The sequence below is a fragment of the Pogonomyrmex barbatus genome, unplaced genomic scaffold (genome assembly GCF_055798465.1).
Source record: "Pogonomyrmex barbatus isolate J1 unplaced genomic scaffold, ASM5579846v1 scaffold4, whole genome shotgun sequence".
Classification (NCBI taxonomy): Eukaryota; Metazoa; Arthropoda; class Insecta; order Hymenoptera; family Formicidae; genus Pogonomyrmex; species Pogonomyrmex barbatus.
The window spans coordinates 9,505,111-9,531,990 of record NW_028297138.1 but is presented as its reverse complement, the minus strand read 5'-3'; the positions used below and the strand labels follow the sequence as shown (position 1 = coordinate 9,531,990).

The 26,880-nt window shown below is 41.9% G+C and overlaps 1 protein-coding gene across 2 annotated transcripts in view; it reads left to right on the top strand.

Moving 5' to 3' along the window:
• The window catches only part of crp (transcription factor cropped), a 141,843-nt gene that overhangs the window by 38,091 nt on the left and 76,872 nt on the right, over positions 1-26,880 (top strand). The gene's annotated exons all lie outside the window — the stretch shown is intronic.

The following is a 26,880-nucleotide window of genomic DNA, read 5'->3' as shown; positions in this document are numbered from 1 at the left end:
GCACATACGTAATTTCTTAATATGGAATTTCGTGTCGACGACGAGAATGAATATCCTGCGAGATTTCCTATCGCGGTTGTCGAGTTTATGTGCGTAATTTATATGCGTAAGCAGCGTTACGCTCGTGGAAACCGGTATTGGAATTTCCCAATAGCCTCATAGCCGATGACGAATGATAAAGATTCCGCGGACTAAATAAATCGTGAGCGTGTGTTATGAAATGCGAAAGGCGCTGTCGTATAGCTCGGACGATTTTGCTACGACGTCGCGCGCGTATGCGTGTGCGAATTGTTACACGCTCGGTCGTCGATTCCGCGACGTGTGTTGTTTTATCGGAGTAAATCGAGTGTTCGTTATCGATAAAACGGCTGAACGATCGTTCCAGGAACAATCCAGGAGCAGCGACACGGAGCCTGTACTTACCGCGCGGCGTGTTTTCACGCACATAGTTTACGCATGTAGAGTGCCGGTTTGCGCAGTGCCCACTTAGTGTCGATATGTCAATACCGAGAACGCGTTGCAGCACGTGTTGTCTGCAAGATTGCGTAGCTTTAGCATACTCTCTGCTTTCACGCGAATATATATATATATATTTTTTTTTTTTTTTTTTTTTTTTAAAGGCTGTATTGTGCCGCGGTCTTCTGAAACAGTCGAGGAAAAAATCCGAAGAATTGTAGGATTTATTGCAACAAGCTTAAATCTAACGTAATTTAAGTCTACTACTAAATCGCCTCGCCTAAATTCTATTCGTTATATTTCTGCATTAACGACAATATAATTTATATAAAAAAATAACTAAAAGTTATTTAAATAATTTTAGTTTTAATTAAAAATTATTTTTTATAAAATGTATTTAAGAAATACGTTATCAATATATAATAATCATACATTTTAATAAATAACCCTTTTATAACTAATGTCACAATTTTGTATTTCTTTCATTCGCATTTCTCACATCACTCGTTTGATATTTACTTGATCTTAAATGACAATTTATTTCGCTTTCGCTTAATGTACTTTGGAAGATTGGAAGATTCGAAAGTTAGATTATATTGCATAACAATCATAACGCGGGAGCTCGAACGCTTGCCGATAAACGATTCGTTATGATTTATAATGATTACTTATTTTTGGCTTCACCTAATCTCCCCAGACGCGTTTTACAGCGATCGCTTTTGAGTTTACGATTAGTAATGAACAGATTGTAATTGATCTATAATTGTCAGCTAGAGAGCAAGGAAAATTAGCGGTTTTAACAATCGCCGATAGTCATAGCGGTACTTACCGTTCGGAATTCAATGACGCCGTTCACGGCTAGGACTATTAAGGTGCACTTTGTGCAATGTAGGTTTTCGAAACCATCTGATAAATTTTGCAAAGGAGGGAAGAATACGCGATCTTTGTCGCGTCATTTCCATACGCGTTTGACCTCGCATTCTTTTTGATCGCGCAGCACATAGCTGCGGATGATATCAAGTATGTACATTCGGCTAATACACGCGATCGTTAGTAGAATGCCGGTAGAATTATCTAATAAATATTCTATGTACGATATGTGCTGCCTCGCTTTACCACCTCTTGATTTGCTATTCGATTTGATTCGCGGCAAAATTTTCTTCGAGCCGCCATTTAATACTATCCGTACCGTTCCGCGATCGATTAATATTTCAGACGCATGAATATTTCGCGAGGTATTTAGCATTGTGACTGTATCTACCTCATATGTACATACACATCGGAGTTATCAAAGTGCGATTAACGTGACGTGAGAGGCTCGGCGTACTATCGACAAGATACGACTTTAATTCGCTTCGATTTCTCACGAGCCCCTCTATTAATTCTTTACAGCCCGGTACTTATTATTTTCCAAACGAGATATTTACTGTAGTTAAATGACTTTTTGATTGTATTCAATTTGTGCCGTTGCTGAATTGCCGGATCCGCTTTCGGTTTTCAGATTGTAGCGATATTTTTCATCATCAACGTTTTACGAGCCCTCCACAGCGGATGATATCGAATTTCCGTGACGATATCTAGATACTGACGAGTCGGCCAATAGCGTTAAAGAGTTAAATGCACTGCCAGAACGAAATTTGACGAAGGTACTGTTTCTAACGAGCCTGCGAATTTCATCGCTTGTTAGGATTAAGTTACAAGAAAATACGATAGTCAGAACAGTTTTCGAGGTGTTCCCCTCCCACCCTCCTCCCCGCTTATCAAATGCGTGAAATTGTACAAAACGTTGTAGCTCAAAATTTGCGCAGAATCTCTCGGGTGACTTTGTAAATTATACATAGGAGCCATTCTTAGCGAGTTACAGGAATATGCGGGTACTGGGTAGTTCCGGACACAAGTACGACTACTCGAAGTTTCCCGAGCACTCGAACTTCCGAGTTCTCAAACTCTCAGGGTAAGTCTGCAATTTGCAAGGAACCTACTCGAAAACGCGTAACTTCGAGAAGCCGTTTGGCCCCCCCCCTTCTCTCCTTCCCCTCTCACCCCCTCCACCCCCCTCGCCGTTTAAATTACTATCACTCCGACGAGCAGTTTCACTGATAATTACGCCCGTCTGCCGTTCATAAATCACGTTATATTTAATCCTTTCGTTTTACAAGAAATCTCCGTCGCGGAACTTCGGGCTCGGTTTTGTCTCCCGTTGCTTCGCGACCGTCACTTTTTTTTTTTTTTTCTTAATGGAGAACAGACCGGCCGTCGAGGCGAATTGCACAACAACATTAATTGCGATTAACGTTACGTTGCACGCCCGCGTAATATCGCGCTGATTACCGTGAGGAGATACGCGTCTGCGTGTGCACGCGCCTTATATCCGCACGTAACGTGTTTTAGCGAAGTCCTCGAATGCGGATGTGAGTTTTTTTTCTTTTCGCAGTATTAAGTGCGTACAATTATTTTGAATTTATTTCTTGTTGTTGATTTCAGAAAATTCAGATCGACAATTACGAGCTTAATTTTAAATAATATAAAATAAATATTATATAAGCTGAGACCTTAGACGCGTCATGTGTCTTAAAATTTACATTCAATTTTTATTTAAACGTATTTATATATATATAAAAAAAAGGACGTTTTAGAATTGGTAGGAAATGGAGGTAACGTTTATTTCTTGTAAAATATAGAGACATCTTTTTCGCCGTGTAAAACTGCCGCGGGGTATTAATAAATCTTTAGATATGAATTATTAGAGACACCGGACCCGCCTTCGCGAATTAAGTTGTAGAAACATAAACCATATAATTTCGCGGTTGGAGGGAAATGATATAAACCCCGGTACGGATCGAGCGCGTTTTGCAGCCATTGCTGACGCGATTGCATAAATTCAGTGCATAGGCACGAGGCGTAGTAAGTAATAGCTGTAGTACTACATCGCGTACTATGAGCGGCCACTAAATGGAAACCTGAATGAAACTGGGAGCGAATCGTTTCTGCGATTCTAAGCACGGATAAGAAAATGCGCCGATTACGTGGTTGGGAAGAAAAAGGAACAGAGCGGTGTTATTACGTGACATTACGTGCAATGTGTGTTTTTTTTTTTTTTTTTTTTTTCCCTAATCTATCAGACTATCAACGATAGCACGATAAAATCTCTTATCGGTTTATACACACCACATTTACGCGATATGATTTAAGCAAGAATATAATGTGGTTAATTAATCAATTAGACGGTACTTTTCTTCTTATTTTTTTGCCTATTTTATATTTTCAATTTATATTTTCAATTTTTTACTGAATAAAAGCTACGTTGAAATTGAGGGTGAATACTGATAGGAGAAAATTGTTTCAGCAAGCGTATTTTTATGCATGCAAAATGTAACAAGTTTTCTTGGAAATAATACTTTTATCGCCACATCGTGATCAAAATGCGATGTAAACTTAGAAAGATTTAATTCCGATCGCGCGGTATGTTTCTTCCTTTCTTATTTCCGTACTTTAATACCGGGTTGAAATTACTGGAAACATGCGAGAGGAATTTATAATTCGGTGAAAATTGCGCACGTACAATATGCCGGTAGTCCTGCACCGAGCGTAACTTAATTAGAGAAAGATAGTGTCAATTCGCAGATCTTATCGAGTTAATTAAAAGTGACCGCGTGCATATTAATAGTGTTTACCCGCAACCGTAGTTTTAACCGAAAATATCTCGCCGGATCCAAGACGAACGATTATTATTTTTGCTACTTCGGATTCGAGCGCCAACTTCGTTTTCGGCCGCGCGAAAAATGTGTTGGGAAATTAATTGGGAAAGCGGCGCGCGCGGGTCATTGTTTCATTATCCGCGACACAGTAACTCAATCTTTGATTAATTGAATCCGAAACGCACACGCGAGCGACGCGTCAGCCAGGGCTGACGGGGCGGGACAAGCATGCATAATGCGATTCTAATTCATTCACACGCCAGGTGAGAGCGACCGCAGCACCACGTCCCGCCGAAAACAATTTTCTATTATTCGGTTGTCTATCCACGCTCGACACGGCCTTCCTTCCACGGTGGGCGTGCGATGCAGTCGATTTATTACCGTAGCACAGGCCGCGTCGACATGTTGGAAATTAATTACGCTATTAATTAGCTCTAATTAACATTTATATTAAATTAATTAGTTGATCAAGTGGCTTTTATCGTGAATATATTTCCGGTATTGTTCTCGCACCGATGTTATACCGTGTAAGATTAATAAAAGTGAGAAGAACGTTAATCGCGATAGATTTGACTCAACAGTTGAAGGATACTTGAAATGATATTTAATTATTGGTATGACAACAATTTTTTTTCTTATATAGAGATAGCGGCGATAGTTTCCTGTGGATTTCTCGAGCTATACGTAGTGATCGTTTTCGTGCAATCCGAGGGAAAGCTGTGTGAGACACGCCATTCGCCGTCCGAAGGCGGAAACTGAAAAAGCCAGCAGGCGTGTACGTCATCGTGAGATCTTTTCTACCATCTTTGGTTTCGAACCAGCTCCGAGAGAAAGCTAACGTAGAAATAACGCGATAACGCAAACGGAAGATCGGATTTGCCGTGAATCATTTATAAGATTTTTTTTTTCGAAGACATCTTATTACAGTGAAAGCAATTTTTTTTTAAACATATTTGAGAAAAAAAAAGGGAGAAGAAAAGTCACAAGAAATATAGATCGTGACATTCATGCATTTTATATTTTATACCTTATCATCATTAGGGAGAAATTAATGTCTTGAAAAAAAATTAATATCCTCGTCTGCTGATGGCACATTTTTCCCCTATGAAACTCGAATGTCGGCTATCGTTGTTAGCTTTCTCGGACGCTTTAATTACATGAATTAGGTCGATCGGAAACGGTAGGTGGCAAAGGGAGAGCGTGTTAAAGCAGGCGTGCGATTATCCGCCGCGACAATATTGGAACTAAAAGTCGCTCGGCGCGAACGGAGCTCGGCTCGATCCGGGGACACGGTCCAGATGCCCGTGTCGCTCTAAAGCGCCTACAAAATATGCACTCTTATCCGGCGTGACCGCCTTCTCGCGCGGCATTGCCAGCCGGCGACGACATTCCTGAGCCCGGCGTGGGCGGGCCTTTATGCGCGCCATATTTCGCGAATATTATGCGACTACGTTTCGCCCGGACCATTAGGCTCACCCGCGAAAGAATGCGGGGAAGGGAGGGAGCTGCTCGTTACCTCTGGAATGCTGGTCATTGATTCTAGCCGCGGTCGGCATCGAAGTCGGGCGAGCGAGTGAACGAGCGAGCGAGCCGGCGAACAGGCGAGCGATGCATGACCTTTCGAAAGCCTTTCGATACGCGTGGACGTGGCGCCGATTGAATGCTCAGTGAAATAATCATTATCTGGACCGCGCGAATTCGAGAATTCGTCTTCTTCCGGCATGCGTCTATTGGTAAATTTGCAACGCATTATGCATCCTCAAATATATTCATGGAAGATGGAGAGACTAATATTTCGTATTTTTTATATATCAATGCTTATAATTCATGATGAAAATTAATAATAAATATAAATTGAAACTAGGGAAGAAATATATTTTAGTAATAATGAATTTTCATTTAGATTGATTTAATGAGATTATTATTTGTAATTGAAAATGTTAAAAAAAAATATGCGTTTAAGCGTGTACGTAGTTTGAGAAAACCTGAAATGTATCACGCGCATGTCGAATGGTCCTCGGCGGGTAGACTTTCGGCGACGATCTGATTCCTATACGTAACCCGGGCAACGCCGATAATGAAATCGGTGGCGCTCGTCACGGCGGAATTTATGGCAACCGTTACGCTGGTTGCAGCGCAATTTCCAGCGCTATTTCGACCCTCTTTTTCCTCCGTGGAATGACGATCGGGAGAGCCCGATAGCATCGGGCTCGCTCTCTCGTACGTGCCGTCTGCCAAGGCGGGTTTTTCGATCGAGCGGCGCGGCCGCGTCTCGGCCGATCGTTAAACGATAATAAAATCGGATTATAATCCGCGCCGCGCGCGTCGAGCACGGAACGTGCATTCGCGTCGCGATAAATGTCGGCGCGCTGATTGTACAGTCGTTCACCCTCATTTATCGCGGCCGCCGTTATTGGTGTCCGGCCAGACACCGTCGTCGTCTTTCGTGCGAACTCCGGTGCCCGCGCCGGTAATGACGCGAGCCGCCGACGATGCTTATCGCAAAAAGAGGGTCAAGTACGAGTTTTACGAGAGAGGGGGGGAGAGAGAGAGAGAGAGAGAGAGAGAGAGAGAGAGAGAGACGCCACGACGAACTTACGCCGCGTGACACATGGCAAACTGGCTTTTTTTTTCTTCTCTCCCCGTTTAACGAGACGTGCGGCTTAACTCCTACGAGCGCTCGGTAAATCAGGAGAAATTAAGTATCGTTCATCTCGAGATTAATGCCGAGTAAAGGTAATGCAAACGATAGCTGGGAACAACGGACTCCGGTGTGTGGTTCATAAATTATGTTGCGTCATAAGTTAATTAGTCAATTTATTTATCGTATGACTGCGGCTTTGGTTGGATAGAGTTAATCGATACTTGCGCGGTATTTAAGTGTGCGTATCTGTCATATGTCACTGGTTGCATAAAACTAGTTATTTTTAAGATACAAATTGGACTAAAGCTATTATTTCGTATTAACGAAAAATCAATTTTGATTTTTGTTACAAAAGATCGTATCATTTGTGTTCTCGAATGAGAATTTGATCGAGAACGTTGGATTGCAATTAAAAAGTCGATTATCGGTACTAAGTATCGCGCTCTCAACTCAAATTGCAAGAATCTCATCCATATGGATGATTCACATAGGAAATATAACTCGAAACGACATTGTTTTATTTTCGTGGCTAACAAGTTTCAAGAAAAATAGAAGGAGTCGCTTTTATTGATCTTCATTTTTTAATAATGATGCAAAATAAAAATGTGAATATACTTGTCACAGCTTATGTCGTCAAGAGCAAACCCGAAACGATCGCTTTATATATATATTAAATCGCGATATATAAACTGAAAAGTCCATTAGGCAGAATTCCAAGAATAGATTAATAAATTTACCATAATGAACCATCTGTAAATTATCGAATTGACTTCTATTTTCTACCTGCGGATGACATTTAATCCAGTATCCGAATGACATTTCGTTCAACGGGAGGGGGAGGATAACTGCAATCCTGATCCTGGGACTGATGCGTGGGGCAGAACGGTGCTGTCGTCGCAACGCGGCGGCCAGCCGCAGCGCGGTTTCCGATCGACGGATAGACGAATAAGCCGGGAACGGACTGACAATGGTAGCAGACGCATAGCTACATAGTCAGACAGTGAGTGCGGCGCTATTTTCAGTCTGCAGTCGCCGCGCGCCAGCGCGGTCTCAACTTTGCTTAATCTCAATTCTTAACTTGACACATCCCGATAGACGGACCTCTGACAAGATGTACTTATGCTGACAAAATAAAAGACAAATTTGAAAATTTTAGAGCTTTGTTCCTGTATGTTTCCAATCGGTTTGCGATTGTCAGGAATCTGCGAAATTACGAAATTTTCTTGCGCATATACCAAAATAAGATATCATAGTTTTCTGAGAGTTTGAAACTGGTTTGACTGTGTTGTGGAACAAATTCTTAATTTAATTTTGGAATAGATTCGAAATAATGAAAAATGAAAAAGAAAAAGAATTAATAATAATTAACATATATTTTATTTTAAAAATTTACTCATTAGTAAGGCATTAAATTATTGAAATTCAATAAAGGACAAATAAATAAAGAACAAAAGATTAAAATAAAAGACAAAGTTAATTATTATATATTACGTTCGCGATACGAAGTATCTTGACGGAGTTCATAACTTATCGATTTTTTTATATCCCTTGATTTTTTTTTCCATTGTCTTTCTCGGATTGCTCTATAAAATATAGAATATTGCAGTACTTTATCCATTCGAGGCTCGATTATTATTCGTCGCGAAAGTGACGATGAATCACTCATCGTAACCTCACGGATTGGACCAGACAGCGGCCGATAAAATGGCGCATCTTACGGCTGCGTCTTACGACCTGTTGTATAATCCGTTATCTCGCAAGATGGAAACTTTTACGCTGGTTTTATTAAAAGATTTTTGCCCTCTTATCCCTCTGCCGTAAATTCCGCGACACGCGCCATGCTGACGCGGAACTTTCGCCCATCGTACGATCGTTTGCTTCTATAACAGCTTGATTATTACTGCAATATCATTGGCTCGTTCCGTTCAGGGAAGATGCGTCTCTTATGTATTCACGTTTCGTCATATCTCCGTCATACAAAATTTTTATTATGTGCGCGGAAATTCGTAAAATATATCGTGATCATTAAATAGATTTATTCTCTCAAAAATTCAGTTAAATATGTTATTCGGAATTGCAGTAATAATTGATATGTTGCATCTTGTCTATCTTAATCATGTAAATGGTATTAATTTAATATTAATGTTATTATATATATTAAATATATCTTTAAAAAAAAAAAATGGCGATACTTGTCTCACAATAAGAAATATCGCAACACTACTCATGAATAACACGATCGATATGTCCATCATCGGGCACTCTGATATTCTAAAAGCTCTCTGATAAAATGTTCTCGATACATTTTACCATCATTTAAATTCTACGTCGCGGTATAGCTGAAGCAAGAACCTTGCTCGCGATACGTCGCGACAGAAGAAGCGTCTATCTTCGTGCTTTGATCACGCTCGAGTAACGCCGGCGGTTCAATAAAAAAAATTGCACCCGTCATCCCGGCGAGCTCCGTGCCGTACGCATAATTCGATACGCTTCTCGTGCAAATGCGATCTGTCCACGTTATGTGCATAAATCTTAGTGAATCTGCCGATCGAGAAAGTCAACCGGAGCCATTGCGAATGCATGAGATATGCTAAATACTGTTATTTTCGATCGTTTTCTTCAGTTCAATGAGCCGTTCGTAGGATTCTGTGATTTTGTTAAATGAGCACTTTCGGATTTTTAGGAAATCGGGAAACCTATATTACATTTTTTGATATTTTATTTTATACACACACACACACACACACACACACACACACACACACACACACACACACACACACACACACACACACACACATACAATATAAAACAACAAATTTTGTTTCTTAATTTATAATACGTTACATATAATAAATTCTGATTTTTATATATTTACATATAATTACTGTAATAATAATATAAAATATATAATATAATAATACTAAAAATAATTAATAATTGTATGAAAAAGAGATAAAAAAGTAACTCGAATGAAGATATAATTTCCTTAATCTATTAATTAATCTATTAATTATTGACAAGACATTATTTCAAATTTTATGAATTAAAATATGTCAGTACGTAGGATTTGAAATAATCGTTTATATAAAATCGAGGAGCGAAAATTACGCAGTCGAGACGCTCAGGCATTATTAAAAACAACCAGATCGCGAGATTAAAGGCAGTCGAGACAGCTGACTCTCCTCCGTTCAGACTTCGCGAAGACGACACGACGTCCTGATTCTGTCCGCTTTCAAGGCCACGCAAAAAGTCGAAGCATGCCGCAAATGCAACCGCAACGGTACCCAGCGGCATACGATGCGATAAGAAAACCTCGCCACCAGTCTTCGTTCCTTCGTTCTCTCTCTTCGGAAAGCTCGACAAGCTTGCGCGAGGACAAGAAGCGTAGCACGGAGGAAGATGAAATAGGGGAGGAAAAAAAACCAGTTTCACGAAACTGAACCGGCAACCTCGTTATTCGAACTCGAGCAGGGAAACCTCGGTCTTCTATACTTTGGACAAATCGACCAACCGGTTTCGTTCATGAACATTACCCCGGATGGCAGCCGCGCGCGGTATCAACGGTTTTTTTCTTATTCTTTTACGTTTCCCTCGTCAACGTTCGAAGGTCCCCGTCGCGACAGAACATTTTGGGATATTATATACACGATGGATTCGAACGGTCCAGCCAGACTCCCCATTATCTTCCGATGCATTTCTGTATCAAACTGGTTTTTTTAAATAGGCAGTTTTTTAGTATTTAAGAGGAAAATAAAATGCGCATTATCATTTTATATTATATTATTACATTATTATTATGCTGGAATGTGACGTATGTCAAAATATTTCTGATATAGTCGTCTTCTTAAATATTTTGTTTCTTCTAATTAATTATTTTAAATCTTTAATTTATTCACGGATGCACTGATTAAATATTTATTTGTAACTCGATTTCAAAAAAATTATCACATTTATATTAATCATTTAGATATACTTAATTAATAGTTGTATTGAAAACGAGGCAGAAGCGTTCATTTTTTCATTGATTCAATTCAAGCCAAATTTTTACTTCAAAACTAAGATAAAAATGTCTTGTCTAAATAGTTCTATGATTTTAACTCTGGTACAAACATCTGGAGTAATAAGTAAAGGAAAACAGGAGCAAGGAAATGTGTTTTTCTCCCTTTCTCGCATCTTTCTCTCCCTTTCGCCACAATTTGCACGCGGTATCCATTCTCGCGGATTCTGACGTCGATCGCTCGCGCGTTCGAGGTATAATAATAGCAGCACGGCGCCGGCCGCCCTGTCGCCGCGATTCGGGAAGTACGTATATTTGAATTTACTACCGACGTCGATAGCGATCGCGGCCATTAGCACTCTCTCTCTCTCTCTCTCTCTCTCTCTCTCTCTCTCTCTCTCTCCGGCACGGAGACTGCGTGCGTGTGCGTTATGCACCGTCGAGAGTCGGCGTACACTCGGCTCGTAAAAGGCCGGCGGCCGGGGGCTAAAGCAAGGCGCGGCGTGGCGCGACGCGACGTGAAGCTCCCGCGTCCGTTCTCGCCACTTTTATGAATGAATGCAGTTCGAGTGGGCGTTGCATAGCTGTGACTGCGCCTCCGCGTGTGCCGCACACCGGTGTGTGCGCGCTTCCTGCTCGCGTACGCGTATACGCACGAGCGAGTCCCGGGAGACCGATCGTCCGATCGGCGCGATATGCACGATGACACGCATTCTAAGTCGTCGCTTGTCTTTGTATGGTTAATCAATGTGTGATGATTAACGGCCGGATATGAAATGCCGAGCTCATTGCCCCATTCGGGAGCATGATTTCATCCCGTCGACTTTGCTCATAACATTTTTTTAACGATGCGTTCATCCTATCTTGAAAATTTTTTTTATAAGTATAACAAAATGCAGGTACAATAGCGATTTAAGAAAAGGAAAATAAATCGGAACTTTTTGATTACAAAATGTTAATATAATTTGTTATCTAAAAAAAAAATAAATAATTTTCCCTCAGAGTGCAGTTTTCTTAAAATTAAACCAAGGTAATGAGGGTTGTTATCTGTTCTCGCTTTTGAAGTTTAATTTACGAAAAGATCCTCAATCGTTCGTATGATGAAGCGATAATAGTTCGTTTTGCCTACTAATTGAAGGTTCTAGCATCTCCGTCGAGAGACCGCCGGGTAACTGCAGGAACTTGGTCGAGAGAACCTGGTCGGGCTTTGCGCCCTCGCTCCGACACTCAATTTTCCCCGGGCAAGAGCTCGGCGCACGGGAGACAGTCGTCCGCCCTCGCGCGCGCCAAGATCGACGATGGCTCGCTCATCATGGGTTTTAAACGAGCGTCGTAAATCACAGCGGGACAGACTTAAAAGTCCTTTAACTCGCGGACTTGTCCGACGTATGCGCGCACGGGCCGGTCATGTGGGCCCGCCATAGATCGAGATCGGCGAGTTGACTTTTCGTGCCCGACTGGTTTCACCCACCCGATGCGCGTAAACATATCGCGGAAACCGTTCATGGAAACGATCGAGCCTGTCTCGCCATAAATGTATACGCGATCTCGTCTCGCGCGAGGATATTATTTGCCACATTGCCGTCAAGTTTCGCGCGAGACAACATTATTTAGAAGCATTACAGAGGAAAACGAGATTCGTGGTTATAATTAGATTTCTGTCGGCATTGAATGAATAAAAGATTTGTGACTCTCGATTTATGATAAAAATTGTTATCCTTTTTTATGTTTTGATGTATTAATATTTTGAGTGCGTATTCGATATTTATTTGATGTTTATTTTGGATTGGATCTGTGAATTTTTCGAGGTTCCTGCCGCGTTAACTTCCTAAGTATTTGAAACTGCATCCTGGAAGTCGGCGCAGGCAAGTTAATTTGCGTCTTCCTCGGCCTCTCGAAACTACCGACGGAAATCTAATCTACACGTAATTCGATGTAATTGTAGGTAAGATAAGGTATAATCGAATGCCTCATTATACAAACGGTCAATTATAATTCTCAGAATATTTGTAATGGAGCAGCTTTTAATTTTACGTTTTTTTTTATTTTTTTTTTATTTTTTTTATTTTATTGATAAAAATAGTTTCAAACATAGTTTATATTTTGTATAAAACTGAATAATTAGATAATTTTTATCTATAAAAAATTAAAATAACATTTCTCATTAGAAAATTATCATTTCCTTTAATTCATTATAGTAGCATCAGGCCCCATTAGAGGGATAAAGGATTATAATTATCCATTTGTTAATTTCTTATTCACATAACATTAGTGCGACAGAATCGAAGCAAGCGCTTCGTAAAATGCTTAATTAAATTCGCAACCCATTATGAGACATGGATATTTAAAACGCTCCAATCATTGACTGCACATTTAATAATTCTAAACTTCGAATATAACTTTTTAACATTGAATTCTGTTTCCGCAGTTTTAATCGCACGCAACAAAAATTCATAATAATATAATAATGAGATCTTCAGCAGTTATAAATAGCAATTCGTAAATTTTTTTTACAGACTTTTCAAACGATGAAAATTTTTATAGCATTATAGCAAAGAGACATACATTCTGGGTATACGTACAAATACTCGCTCGCTACGAATGACGAACAAATTGCCTGATGCTTTAGCGCGGCAAAGCGAACGAAAATACGATGAAAGCATACAAACATTTTCCTGATTAATCGACCAAACGAATAAGCCAATAACAATTTAATCGAGTAATCGTTTATTCGCTCGTTTAATTACTTGGTCGAGTAGAGTGCGAACCTGATCGGCGTTTAATACTCCTCGCGCGCACCCAAATTTTAAAGCCCGCCGTGTACCATTAACGTAAAGTACAAGTCCATTACGAGATCATCGTAAATGCCTCGCATCGATCGCTCGGCGTGTCAGACATTAAAGAGGACCTATTTTTTTTTCCAAATCGGACGTAAAAAAAAACGGCCGATAAGCCGATCGCGTTCCAAGAGATATCGACCTCAATTAATTAACGCGCCTAATTAACACGACGCTCATGCGCGTTACGATCTAATCGCCGGGCGATGTATTATTTATCGATGACGCGCTAATTGCTCCACCGCGAACAAGAACAAACATCGGGAACGCATATCTCGCATCGCACGCGCACGCCTATTTTCTAATTTCCCCCAATTCAATTACTACTCCCGAGAGGTATTACGATCTAATCGCGTTATCTCATTTTCGCACGTCTCTCCTTCGTCCTCTCCTCTCCTCTCGGTATGGCGGACGGAGAGCTTATTTATTCGTTCCTTTTTCCCAACCGGTTGTTTTGTCTTACGTAACGCGGAATGTTGCACGCGCGTGGGCCGACACGCGGGATAAAAAGGACGAAAAAGAGAATACGAGGAGAAGTAGATCCGTGCAAGGATGGGGCGGAATGTTTCTCGAGCTGCGGCGGCTTAGCCAAGCGTAATAAAAATAAAATGGCGAAAAAGAGAGGGAAAGGAAGAGAAACAGAGAGCGAGTACAAGAGAGACGGTGATAGTGACGGTGGCGGTGGTGATGGTCGACAAGGAGGAATAAGAGACGATATCCATGCCTCCTCATTCACGCCGCTGCGGAGGCAACGTTTCTCCCTGCTCAGTGAGACGGCTAATAATACCTTCTTCTTGTGCAACATTTTCTTCTCTGGCCGCTTCCTGCGCGAGATAGAGTCGCGCTAGATAGGTGACCGCGTCGCTTCCTCCTCTCTCGGGATCGACTTCGTCCAGGAATTCAGGAATTCCGTTACGGGTCGCGGACGCGCGCGCGAGATCTCGCCTCGCGGAGCAGAATCTCGCTCGCGATCTCCGGAATAGTTTCCGCTCCGTTAACCGCGCGTCTACGCCCGTAGAGCGTCTCCTGGAGCGGTGTGTTTAACGTTATTCATTTTATTCGTTTGCAGCATAACCGACGACGGAGAGATAAAAGGGAACGATGCTTGTTGAATCGTCGACGAATATTTTTATAAAAGAAAGAATTTTTCCCGGTTTTCCGCTATCCTATTTATATTTTCTAATAATAACAGTAATAGTACTACAAATAATGGATTTTATAACGATGGTACGATTTAATCTAGCAGAATGAACGCTTACAAATATCTTTATATTTTATACAATATTGGAATAGAATAGATTTTCGAAGAAATAAATTTAATCGTAATATAAATTCCTGAGAAATGTAACCTTACGTTAAATATTAATCTGAAAAAAAAAAAAAATACGAAGTATAATTATAATTATTAAGAAAAATTAAAAGTAGCCAGGAACGCGTTTAATTGACGCGCGATGAATTGTTGTACTGGAAATGATACGTTTTGAAAATAGAGTTTCTCTTCGGCATTATCTCTCATTCTGAAATGCGAAGGTACAATTCGCTAGGAGAGAATCTTTTCCTTTTCGTGGAGAATAAGTTAGTCGTTTATTCGCGAGCGAGATTTTTCCCTTGGTGCTAATACGACATCCAAATACCCTCTCTCATTCTCCCTACTCGTGAAAGATCAGTCGACTCGGAACTAACATTAGCTTCTTGGAACCGCCGACTACGAAAGAGAAGGATAATCTCGACTTTGCCTGCAGTTAATCGTAATGCGCCAAGAGGAAAGTAACGCGCGCGCACTCAGGCGATAAGATCACTCCTTCGCTCGCCGTTTGCGCGATTACTCGGCACCGCTCGTGGATTATCTGACAAGAATGCCTCGCGCACAGAGTTATGCGTATCGCCCACGCCCAGTTCATGAATTGTATCTCTATCCCGCTCCCGGAAGTCTGGCTGATATCGATGCGCCGCGGCGGCGGTCTGCGTGTTCTGTTCTCGTGACATTTACGTCCTCGCGGCGAGGCAAGGTGAGGGATAGGTTCGGTTCGAGTCGGCTAATGAAGTCGCAACAAACGTTATCTATACGACGGATGTACGTAATATATGTGGGTCCGTAGGAAAACGAATACCGCGTGACATCCCCGGCGGGAAGGATTGTCACGAAATTGTTTCGTTGATTTATGATCCTAATCCTAATTGAAATGTCGGACGATATATTGTCTTTCGTCCATCTCCCTCTCTCTCACCAAATTCAGAAATTCGACCACATTTTCATTTCAGTTTCGATTAGATTTTCTCGATAAAAATCTTACACGCACATATATATTATAATATTATAATTATATTATGATTTTGATGTTGTATTATAAGTTATTTAAATAACGAAAATGTTTATAAATATTGTAGTTATGCAAGAGTATAAGATCTTAGTCGAAATATATTGCTAAAAATATTATCGATCCATCTTCTTACGCACAACGTCATGTTTGAATTCGAAATTTTCTTTATATTAAACTTGAAGTGCGCACCACGAATATTTTCGGGTAAAATAACCGCGGAATTTTACGATGACTGAACGCGTAAGAGATCGAAGGAGAACGACTCTTTAAAAAAAAAAATAAAAAAAAAAAAGTATTTGAGGCATCAAAGTAGTAGGAAATTATGCATATGAATCGAAGAGTAATCCGATTATGACGCTGGTTAAAGTGTCATTAGTATGCCGTAGCATGCGTGGAAAGCGATGGCGAGCCGCGGTGAAATTTAACAAGAATATCGATTTCGCATTTTGCCGATCGGCTCTTTAAATAGTTGGGCGCGCGTGGCACGGAACCCGCGATGATGATACCTGCTTCTAGACTCCGAACGAAGTTGGTTAAAACGCTTGCCGTGTTACGCCGTGAAATCAAATGAGTGTTTGTCACGCAGCGATGCGGCGTGCGCGATCTTACTTTTTAGAGGCATGCTGGAAAGCGCGTAGCATCCGCAAAGTGGTGCCGGATGGACGCGGGGAATATTATGGTGGATTAGCTCCTGATTTATTAATCCACTTTTCTCAACGGCGCCGTTGCCGCCGGTTGAGTGAATCCACGCGAGGAAAAGATCTTTCTTCCTTTCGTAGCTGGCAGCATTATCTTCCGGGAGGGAGGGAGAGAGGGGGAGGGTGAGAGATTCGAGATAACACAACGAGAGAGGGAGAAGGAGGAGGAGATTGTGGAATAGTGTCATCATTCCTTTTTCATCCACACGCTTAATGCGTTTGCCATTTCCAACGGTGAATTTTTCTGGACGATAAAGGCCGCGGAATCCGCTTCCGTCCGCGAAGATCGATGGACGGTCGCGAATAGCGCGTCCGGAACATCGGTCTCTCCTCGTCGTGAAGAGAAAATGTTTTCGATTAGCGCGATGACGGCGACGAATCCGCGACAATTGAAATTCAAGGGATTTTTCCTCCGTGAAAATTTATGGCGATGCACAGATACTCGAGCGAACGCTCCTGATTTACAGATCCATCATCCTCGTAGAATCACATTTTATTACGTAACACGAACTTATACAATTTATTACTCGAATTACATTATTTCGATAAATGGAAATGTTGCGTACGGAATGTACGTTTATAGATTGAACGGTCACGAGGTATATCGAAAGATACGGCGAACCGAGGCGAGTTTACCGAATTACATTCTGACGTCAATTTGATCGATCTCCGGCCGCGTGTGGGAACTTGACGATGGACGGGAGTAAAGTTCAAAGCTCTTTAGACGTCGGGAACGCTTTCTTGCTTCGTTTCGCCGAAGGGCGAAGATCGTGGCGAGCTACTAGCAGCTATCAACGGAATACAGGACGGTGTCGGTTTCGGGGAGAGCAGCTTTTAGTGAGGAAGGTTAGAGAGAACCGGCTCCAGAGTTGTCGTTTGGAGGTACATTTTGAATATTAGACTGGACCGACGACGACCGAAATGTTGTGCGACGTTAGGCTAGATCGCAAGCCCGGCAAGACGGAGGCTCTCTTTGATGTGACATCTTGATAACATTTCGTAGTCGTAGCTGTAGCTCGATTTTAAACTTTCACGGGAACTAATTGCAAATTGGCGCGAGTCGACGGTCGATATCGGAGAGAATCTCGTCGATTTCTATCTCGTCTGTTCAGTTTATTCATCGCAGGCAGACTCTGTCGTCTGAATTTTCACAGAATATCTATAAAATAAATTATTATGAAATTTTGTTACTCTAAAAAATTTTTACATGACCGTTTAATCGCCAATTTAATCGTATTAAGTTATCATTTTAATTATAACTTGAAATAATATTGTACAGATGAATATGATAAAATTCTGTTTTATCGTGACAGCGCGTCGTGACATGAAAATTATTAAAATTGTACAATGTTAAGTTTGTCGTTGGATTTAAATAATTTGGGAGGATGAATTTTCCATAATTCGTGTTATTTCCCCTGATCTCCACGTGTCATGCAATGGTATCCATCTACCATTTTCGCCTGACTGCTCATGTCGTCCACGTGTCTACGGTAGATGACGATGGATCCCGGTCGGACGATAAAGCTGATCCTCCGGAGGTAAACACGCGTGGGAATAGCTGTTGTGACGTCGGGAAGCATAGTATTAGATGTTACGCTCCGTTGTGGTATACCGAAGGTCGCCCGTATCCTGTGATCATGGCAACGCACGCGGCGGGAGAAACTACTGATATATGTGATATATGCAGGCGGCCGCGAAAATCACATTTTCTTTCTTTTCTTGGAAGCGATGCGCAAGGCAAAATTGGGACAGTTTGCCTCACGAACTTTCTACCTATAATCAGCAGCTCGCTCTCTCGAGTTTAAACTTAGATCAAGCGCGTACGTATGTGTCTCCCCCCCATTTTCCGTCCTGGAACGTTTAATGTACCTTCACCGCGCGTACTTAACAGTTACTCCAGGCAGACAGATAGTAATAGCGTCTTTAATGTTAATTTATAATAATAACGTTTGCGAGTTCCATTAGAGGCACACGTGAGCTCATTAGAAAGTTGGCGAGTCATTAGCGATCGATTGTGCGCCCGCATACCGATTATCGAGCGTTTCGACGGTTATTAACCCCTTGGCGATTTTTTTTTTTCTTTCGCCGGCGCTTCCCTACCTTTAGAGAGCGACGCATCGCGTTTCGCGCGCAGCGTGCGGTCAGGGTCGTAAGCTCTCGCAAAGTCATTGCCGATGAGGATGTCGATAGAGCGCGAGGTTGGAAAGCGAGGTCGGAATGACTGTTGGTTGCCGCGGCCATAGACCGGCTACGGTAAATATTTGTGGTGTTCGTGCGTGAAGAGCCATAGGTAATTTATGCACTTACCAGCCGCAACACCTCTCTGTATTGTATCGTTGCATCTAGAGCCCTCTCGACGAACGTACGTACGAAGCCCCTCGAAGGCATACGACGTCGGCGGCCTGTGTATATTCTCTCTCTCTCTCTCTCTCTCTCTCTCTCTCTCTCTCTCTCTCTCAATCTTTATTCAGCTCTTCGTTTTACGCTGCTCCTTTTGATCACGTGTCCGGCGTGCGCGTATAGCGTCGGCATCTCCCGACATAATGGGTGTAATCTGGGGAAATATGTTCTAGCCATCGGGATAGCGAACGTTACGAAGCATCAGATCGGCTCTGCCTTAATACTTTACTCGTATAAGAACAACACGTTCGAAGACGAGACGTTTAATCCTGTTCCGAGAAATCGATCTTTCCATCATACAAATTAGCACTCGTAGTATTATGCCTGGATTTCGTTTCCACTCCTATCAATGCGATTCCTTTTTCCATGTCATTCATTAGAGTAATTCATGTTTTTGTAATCTTTTAATTAAAATTTTCATCTGAAAACGTGAGAAGAATTGAAACGTCAAGAGGGATCTGAATTTAATTCTAGATAAGATTGCAAATTTTATAGCTTTATAGGCTTTACGAAAGTGACAAACAGGAATAGTGACCAAAGTTCTCTTTGTTCGATCTTACCACCGCTCATCTGGTTGTTGGAACTCCGGTATGAGGTTAAGGACCTCGACTGAGCCCCTGTTTAACCGTGTCTCTGTGTGCAATATCTGTGGTAGGTCGAGACCCAATTACAATGTACCTCTCTTTGGCGAAAACTTGGACGAACCGCAAAATTAGACGTTTGAAGGGGGTCGATGAAATTACAGGCTTAACACGTCGCGGGTCGTGCTTGTCGTGAGAACGACTATAAATCGTTCGTGACATTTCGATTTAAAATATAAAACGCCGAATGGAATATTTATTTCGAGGTCGATCAAGCCATTATCGTAAATCGACAGTCGTAAAGTGTGTGTATAATGTGTACGCGACGATAAGTACTCCATGCTTGCATGGATTTTATTTCAAGTTTTTATTTCGATATACGAACTCTGCTTATTTATGCTCTATTACTTTTTCACATTTTCCAAAGAAGGACTTGTCAGAGAACCACAAACAGAAATAAACAGTATGATATCGCTGCGCCTCGCGATTTTCCGATGGCGAATAGTAAAAGCTGGCGAATACTGACACGCGGGATATATCTCGACGTTACGATTCAGTAAATCTAATTCCGTATCGAGCACACGGAGAGATACGGCGATTTACCACTGCTCGATGTTCCGTGTGACAGAAACATTCATGGATGTCGTACGAGCAGTAGCGTACTATCTGTCACGGATATTATTATTTAACACGTCTAATTTTGCACTGTGACCTCGCTCTTTCTACATTTTCTTCCCTTTGCTCTCTCTCGCTCCCCCTTTCCCTCTCAATACTTCGGTTTGACACCGACGAGGTCGTCGGGTCGTATTCGATCCGGGCGCGCGCTATCGTTCGGTTTTCAGAGCCGAGAATCTTGGCCGGGCATTCGGTCAGCTTCTAGAATGGATCTCGGCCATTCGGCCATTCGGGTCAGATCTTTTGAACCGGCCTCGTGCCGGCACGGCGCACACACCTGCGCCCCGTGATCCAAAAAGAAGAAAACTTTTCCAGTCAGCTAACCGGCCGGCCGGAGTCAGCGGGCACAAGCCAGCCAGCCTGTAATCTTCGTCCGACACGATGGATGTAATTGGATCTTTCGGGTTTGTTCGATCGGCCTCGCGCGATGGCGACCGTTAAAGAAATTCCGATCGCCAAATCCTACCGGATATCGGAAACAGTTCGTCGGCCGATCGCGGTCTCGCTTCGGTTGTTCTTCAAATGGAAATTCTTTCCTCTCCGACATTAATTGGTCGACGTCAAAGCAAATCTAAGCTAATATAAGGAGAAACTGTAACTTGATGAATTTGCGAAAGGGAGATGGAAAAGTCATATTTTTCACATCAGTCCGTATTTTTTTTACCCGTGCCTCTATAAATTTGATGTCGGAGGGAAATATGATGTATGTAAAATTTCAATTATTTTAAAATAAATATAAAAAGTAATAAATTTTAAAAATAAAGATGTTCAGTTCGCAAAGTTTCATAGTTTTAACACAAGAAATAATGATATATTTATGAATAATTTCGTTATTAGACGAATTATTAAACTGAAAATGAATGGTCCATTTAATAAAATTATACAAGAATGAGTGAACGTAATGCTAGAAAATTATTGAGTGTTAATTATCATAATTCGTTATCATGCTTCGGATGAGACATAGATGTAGATTTATTCATTAAAATTTCAAATAATATTATTGTCGGTTCAATTTCCGCGAACGAGCTCAAGTTTGCGAATCGTCAAGATCCACGAACTTTTGGAATCCGTTGAGAGTTTCGCAGTTTCCTGCTACGTGATGGTGGCGCGATGGTACAATCCGCACACGATCGAAAGAAGGATGCCGAGGTGGGTGCCGGCCGGCGTGGCGGACCGGCAAACCCCGCAAGCACGTTGGACGTTGTAGGAAGCGCACAGCGAGCATGCCAACCTAGTCAGCTAGCCAACCAATCAGGCAGCCAGTCTGCCCGCGTGCTTGCCTGCCTACTTGCTTGTCTGCCTGCTTGCTTGCCTGCTTGCTTGCTTGCCTGCCTGCCTGCCTATCTGCTTGCCTGCCTGCCTGCCTGCTTGCCTGCCTGCCTGTCTGCCTGCCTAGCTGGTCGATCAATATTGCCATGGCTACGACGTGCAACGTGGAGGAGAAAGAAGAGTAGGCGGAGTAGGTGGCGGCTGGCTGGCTGGCTGACTGGATGACTGGCTGGTTGGCTGGTTGGCTGGCTAGCTGGCTAGCTGGCTGGCTGGCTGGCTGGCTGGCTGGCTGGCTGGCTAGCTGGCTGATTGACTAGCTGGTTGGTTGATTGGCTGATTGGTCAATTGGCTGGCTGTATAACTGAATGACTGGATCGGCAGGCTGGCTGGCTGGTTAGGGGACTGATAAAAGGGTTGTTGCTTATATCTCGATTACACGCCGCTAAGGGGGTTGAAAGAAACAGATCTGATTCGTGGAGGTCGAGAGAAGGGAAGACCACCTGAGCGTGCGGAGGTTACAACGTAGTAATAGAAATATGCACTACTACGTTATGAGATCTACACCTTGCTATATCCCCACTATATCTCAACTAACCACCCAGCCAACCAACCAACCAACCAACCAATCAACCAGCCGACCGAGCGACCCCGAGCGTTCCTACTTGTGCTCGCATTTCATGACAAGAGTTGCGAACTACTCTTCGTCATCTCTGGCGTTTTGACAGACCGCCCCGGTTGTGGAGAGAAACGTACGCAGGATCGGAGCACCGCAGATTTTCCGTCGCGAAATTTTGCAACAAGTTGACGTTTTTTTATTCGTTTTATTATACCGGCTTAAATATTCGCTGCTTCGTAGCGATGTGACGCGTTGTATTGTTACATTTTTTTCATATTGTTAAATATGAGAATATTTATAAGTTAAAAAGCCGGACTTATCTTAACAATTGATACACAGGCATAATAATTATTATTTTATATTGTATAGATGAGGGAAGTTTTTAATTTTATTATTTATTGTTTCATACTAAGGATAAAGATACTAAAAAATTAGTTTCTTTATATTATAGTTTAATGTCTAAATATGAGTTCCAATTTTATTAAACGTATAATTCCAAGAATAACTTTAATAGACCTTAATAAGTTCCCTTGAAACATTTTATCTCCGTGTAGGTCACGCTTGAGTGTTTTCGCGCGCAAATGAAAATTGCGGCCTGTTTCTAGAACGCACGAAACGTTTCTGATATTTCAATGAATCTTTCTACGCCCTCCGCTCGAGGATGCCAGATCTCACGTTCTTTCTCTTACCAACTCCGTATAATATAGAGCGCATTTTGTTCCGTCGCTTTTTCTTATATCTCGCCGATTGCCATTCGCTAGATCTACAATACCGTGATAGAGGCTTGGGCAGCTGCCATCGGCGCGAAATAGAAGAGTAAGCATTATATGCCGGTTGTATCGATTCTCGATATCTCGTTCTGGTCTTGACGTCGTCAGGTAATCGGTAACGCGAATCGTGTCACCGCCGCCGCACGCGCGCGTTTCTCACTGTTCGATGTACGGCCGTATTTGCGACCTATTTCGCGAGATCTCGAGTATAAATGAGGACCACCTGTCGTTGACATCTCTGACCAATTGACTACGCAGGAGCGCCGTGCCTGCCTGGTCGTCACACTCGATCGTTCGCGATTAATTTCGTGAGGCCTCGAATATAAGCGTCAGGATCTGCCGTTGACATATACTTTGCCCGTCTCGGCTACGACGACGGAGGGCCTCGAAATTATGCCGATAATTTAGAAACCCGGTTTAGAGAATCGACGCGGAGTCCGTTTATTTCCGATATTGCGCGAATCGATGCGCGGCAAGCAAAAGCCGACATGTTAATTCTTCCCGGAATCAATCGCATCCAATGTCTATTTCGGTAAGCGATAAGCAAAAAAATATATAATATATATCAATATTTAATATAAAATACAGTAGAGAAACTAAAAAGTAAAAAAAGTGCGATTAATTAATTATATCGTTAAATTAAATAATTTTAGTCTCGCACGGCAAATTTGTCGTCTACGTATATATCAGCTCGATAAAATTTAGTTACATAGTTTTACATTATCGCTATTATAGTCATTATGAATTACGAATCGCTTTTATAGCATCGATGAAAGTTGCCCGTTAATTTCTCGTCGCTGGAACTTTCATATTAGCCGCGGTTTATTTTTGGCACGCAGGCCGGAAGAGACCCATCGTTGCAGCCAGCTCGTCTGTATTTTAATAGACGCACGCTTCACTGAACCAGACCTCTATATCGCGGCGATGTCGACGGATGAACTTTTTGTCCCGCGTTCGTTTGTGGCGCGCACGCGCGCGTCTCTCCATCCCGCGCGCGTTTTACGCAGGGTGCGTCGGGGACGCTTGCACGCCGCGTGCATTTTGCACACACACACACACACACACACACACGCACACACACACACACACACACACACACACAGCGGCTTAATAACAGGCCGAGTTATTCGATTACGTTGTAATCCTTCCGACGCCAGCGCGTCGTGCTTGCGGAATTAATCCCCTTCCTTCCCCACGCCGCTCGATTTGCGAAAAAAAAGCTGAACGCGCGAGGTATTATAGTCCGTGAAAATCAATAACCTACTTATACATCATTTTCCACCATTTGTCTCGGGAAACGGGCGTTCCTGTCAATTTCATCGGTCGTAAAGTTTTTTTTCTAATAGTCCTAAGCAAAAGTCGGCTAATTAATTAATTAATTTAAAAGGGGAGCCATGAAGAAAAATACGAAGAAAAGTTTTTCTTTTTCTTTTCTTTTAGATAATTACACGTGATTAGATAATTTCACATATATAATATTCATTCGGTTTCAAACATATAAAGGTTAACGTGTAGTCATATAGGCAATGCGGTATGAATTAAGAATGTCGAGGTATACGAGACTTATTTCGAAGCGCGTACGACCAACGTCGAAGTATGAAAATACTTCTATACCTATGATTACCGCGATATTTCTCATAAATGCAGTTAATATTTCTCATAAATGCAGATTCACGTAAGCACATTTCACATAACCCCGTTATTTATAAATGCACTATAAATAAAGTTTCACGTTGTCGCGCGCGTGCCCGAGGCTTAAAAAATATTTTACGCAACGGCGAATTGCGCGTCGGCCGCGATACGGCGCTGCGGAGAATTTTCGCTCGGCGGAGAGACACAGCTATGGCGATGTTGTACAGGCAGGCCCTTCTCTCCACAGTTTTCGCTACAGTGTCGACGGGAAAAGGGCTTTCGTTCCGCACGCGTTGGCGTGTGCACGATCCCTCTTTACTTTCGTGCGCAGGACGCACCGTAAACAGCCGTGTTCCGTGTGTACGCCGGTAGGCCTATAGTTGTCGCCCTGACTACGAGACTACTTCGACTTCCTTTGTTTCACGGTTCGCCTGCGAAGGCGGAACGCCGCCGCCGCCGCCACTGCGGTGTGCAACATTGTAAAGCCGCAAGAAGGTACGTGGGACGAAGAGCGCGCGGAACAACAGCGGTATCGATCCATCGCGTAGGCACCGAGCGTGGAAACTTCGCGATCGATCGATCCTCATCGTCGTCGTCGTCGTCGTCGTCGTCGTCGTCGTCGTCGTCGTCGTCGTCGTCGTCGTCCTCGTCGTCGTAGTCGTCGTAGTCATCGTCTTGCGACCTACGCGCTAGGTATCCACGTGCGTTTTCCGCTCGTTCAACGACCCGCTTTCCTTCTTCACTCGTGCCGGAAGGATCTGTGTTGTCCATTTCCATTTTGCAGGATGTCTACTGGGAAACCTGGGATACCTTGAAAAATCAGAATTCTTAAGGAATTTTTCTCAAGTTATCTTTTCTAATATTTTGTCTTTATATTATGATTGGGAATTTATTGACTAGATTTTTAATGACGACGGTGGATCTATCCATTCTGAATATCAGGCTGATTTTATGATTAATCTAATATTCAGTATTGAAGATATTGATTTCGTGCAATTTTATTTGATGGAGGCGGATATATTTACTTTAATAGTTTTATGAAGATTGAATTTTGTGTTTTACATTATGTATATAATTTTTTGTTTATAGCTTTTAAAAATAAAGTTTAAAAACTTTATGCAATATAAAATATTTATGTTTTAGAGTCTTTATAGTTTCTTTCAACATTTTTCAAATTTAATTATTAACTCGAATGATTCTTAATCTTATTTTATAATTTATGTTTTTATGAATGGAAAATATTAAGAATTTTGCACAATAAATACATATTTATTTTGTAAGGTTTTGTAAGATTTAAAAATACTTTTATTTTAGAATTTTTAATAAATTATCTTCAAAATTAGGAAATTCTTGGAGAATTTTTTTTCGGATTTGATTATAGAAAAAAATTCTCACGTTTAGCAAAATTCGACATCAATCGAGCGCTACTGAATTAATGCTTTAAAAAACTATAGTTGTTAGGTGAATTATCGCCTTATTAATTTAATTATAAGCCTTTTGTTACATTTTGTTCGCGTCTCTTCGCATACGGAAACTTATCAAAACAATGTATTGTGTATAGGGCAATTGCGCTTTAGGAGATGAAAAATTATCTGAAGTATATTAATCGGCTCTATGATTCATGCTCGCTCATGCAGAAAGACTCTGTCTACATAAGCCTGCTGCGAGGAAATGTTAGCAACTTGTAGTATAAAGTATGGATCTTATCGACTACTCTATTTCTCATTGTACAAGATTCTAATTTTAATTTAATACGATTTATTGTATTTCTCTCGCTTTAGCCTTGCGATTATATCATTACTATAACTCCAACGGATACATCGTTATTTCTTCTTGTACGCAGCTAATTTTTAAATATTCGTAATTGGAGAAATTTTATAACTCAAGCTTAATTAAATTCTACAAAACGTGCGTGCGCTCGTTCTCCCCTGATTCGATTAATTTCGTATTCCCCGGCTTGTATTTGTCGGGTTTATAGAGTTATTATTTTTTATTCGTAACTTAAATCTCCTTTTTTTTCCATTTCAGTATGTAAAACGTTGTGCGTCCCGGGGCATTGTCTGTTTTCTTTCATTGTTATTTCACCGGATGCGAGTAACCTACTGCCTTCGTCGTTCGTATTACCCCGAGGCGAGGCGTGCTCCTCGTGTCGTAATTCGCGTGCACGTGAATGCAGTCTCGGCGGCGGTGCCTCGAGAATCGCTCGAGCATTCATACGAGTGCAACGTACGCGCGCGGCATCGCTTCCAGGGACGGCGCCGCCACCGCCGCCACCGCCGCCAC